Source organism: Lactuca saligna, chromosome 6 (assembly GCF_052625555.1).
Source record: "Lactuca saligna cultivar CGN05327 chromosome 6, ASM5262555v1, whole genome shotgun sequence".
Lineage (NCBI taxonomy): Eukaryota > Viridiplantae > Streptophyta > Magnoliopsida > Asterales > Asteraceae > Lactuca > Lactuca saligna.
Window position 1 is genome coordinate 167,108,031 of NC_136422.1, and position 2,152 is coordinate 167,110,182.

At 37.5% G+C, this 2,152-nt stretch overlaps 1 pseudogene; it reads right to left on the reverse strand.

The window, feature by feature from the left end:
* Positions 1-394: 394 nt before the first annotated feature.
* LOC145003106 (purine permease 3 pseudogene) lies at positions 395-1,895 on the reverse strand (annotated as a pseudogene).
* Positions 1,896-2,152: the final 257 nt, after the last annotated feature.

Here is a 2,152-nt window from a genome sequence, read left to right on the forward strand (position 1 = left end):
TCAAAATTCAATTTCACATAATATTTCATAATATTATCCACTTTTATAATTTATAAAACATGATTTCATGATTTCAAAATGTATATATTACGGAATATAACTCACGAGACCTATAGTTAGCATTTGATGGCCAATGTAGGTGAGAAGGTGGGAGCACAAGAACTTAGTGAAGAATAAGTTTATATCTTTGTATTTTTCATTGTTGCTCATTTTATGGTTAGCATTTATTGTAAACTTGAAATTAATCTAGAAATGTAAATTATTTTGAGTTAATAGAATTCCGTAATTCCATAGAAACTCTGATAATTGCCAAGAATATTTAGATTGAAAATTTTTGTGTAGTTATAGTGTTTTTCTCAATTTACATTGTTGTAAAATTTGTTTTTCATATTACTTAATAATCAGCATTAATCTGAATATATCATTGTGACAAAAAAAAGTATAATGTAAAATAAAACAACCTTTAACATCAAAAAATTATAATTTGAAATAAAACAACCTAAACATCCAAAAATACACAAAATAATTACAAATCATACGGAAGAGTAATTAATTTGAGGCAAATCCACCGATCTATCATTCAAAGATTCTCTTTCTATGTCTTTCGTTTTCATCACTTTATACTCGCCATAAAAGTAAGATGTAAATCCCCAAAGAGATAGAACAAGTGCGATACCCTTTTCCGCTTGGAAATGCTCTTTGTAGAAAACCACCGCCAATACCTCTGTCACCGGAAGTAGTACTGCGATTATGATTCCTGATAGCAGCGATGATGCACAAAAAACCACTCCGATAGCCCCCAAGAAGAAACTTTGCCAGAAAATTGCGTTTATACACAACACTGCATAATATTTCGTTTCACCAAGTTCATATTCCTTCGCCTCTCGTGGAATCGCCTAAAAGAAAAGAAAGTATATATACTCAATAATTTAAAGTAATATGAACGTAATTCAAATAGACAAGCCTTCAAACCAACACAAGTACGTTCTTTTATCCTAAACTCGAAGTGAAATGATTGAAAATCTCGTCACTTTTTCAACAATATATAAGACCTAATCAATTTCTTTATGGGAAAGATGATTTGTTCATTACGATAAAGATTAAAATACAAGAATTTAGAATGATATGTTTGCATGCAAAGGACTTGGTACCTTGAAATCGTTGTCAATGATCATCCCTGTTGTGCAAACGATTGTAGCAAATAGACAAATGACCATTTGAATCTCCAACACCAGTGTATATGTAATCGCCTGCTTTGCCTTGTTATATGTCATCTCCACCATCGGCAACACCAGTCCATACAACGCCGCCGCCGCTACAGTCATAAAGAACCCTTTTAGATACTCCGCCCTCGACTCTCCATTTGGGAGATCGCTGCTGGTATGCAACGCTAGCACCGCTGCTCCAATGGTGAGAAGCATCACCGCGTTGATAGAATACGGCGTGAATTTCTGTTTCACTAACAGAAAAGCGAAGAACGCGGTGAAGCCGAGCTGGGAGGCGATGATGAGGGAAGTGGTGGAGACAGGGAGGCGGGAAACGCCGCAGGCGTAGAGGAAGTCGTCTAGACCGGTAAGAACACCGATGACGGCCGCTGCGAAGAACAGCCGAGGACGCATGAACACGACGGTTGTTGACGTGGGTGAAGTTGAACAACGACGGCAAAAGTAAAGAACGAGAAGGACGATTAAGATGAATGGCCAACCGCCGGTTTCCAGGAAGGCGGAGAGCCAGACACGGTTGCCGCCGTGGAGGAAATAGAGGCGCATGCTCAATGGGCCACCGCAGTTTCCTAGGGACAACAGGATGCAGTTGAGAATCAGCAGTGCCTTCTTCGCCGACGGGCTCACTTTTGTTGCGACGATGGGTGATGCAAGTTCTTCCCGACCTTCCATGATTAATTAGAAGATATTGTTTAACTATGGTGTAAAACTGTGTATGGTTTTGATAGGGTTTAAAGATTGCAGTTTTGCAGGTATCTTAGGTTATCTTGGAGCATTAAGATCTTGAAATTATCAATATTTGTCCGTAATAAAAGGTCGCCACTCATTTTATGCTTCTTAACTTTCGGAGACGAGTCTAAATAACAACAACAAAATTATAAATGAATCACAAGTTTATAATTTATGAAGTATTAATATATTAGTGGATA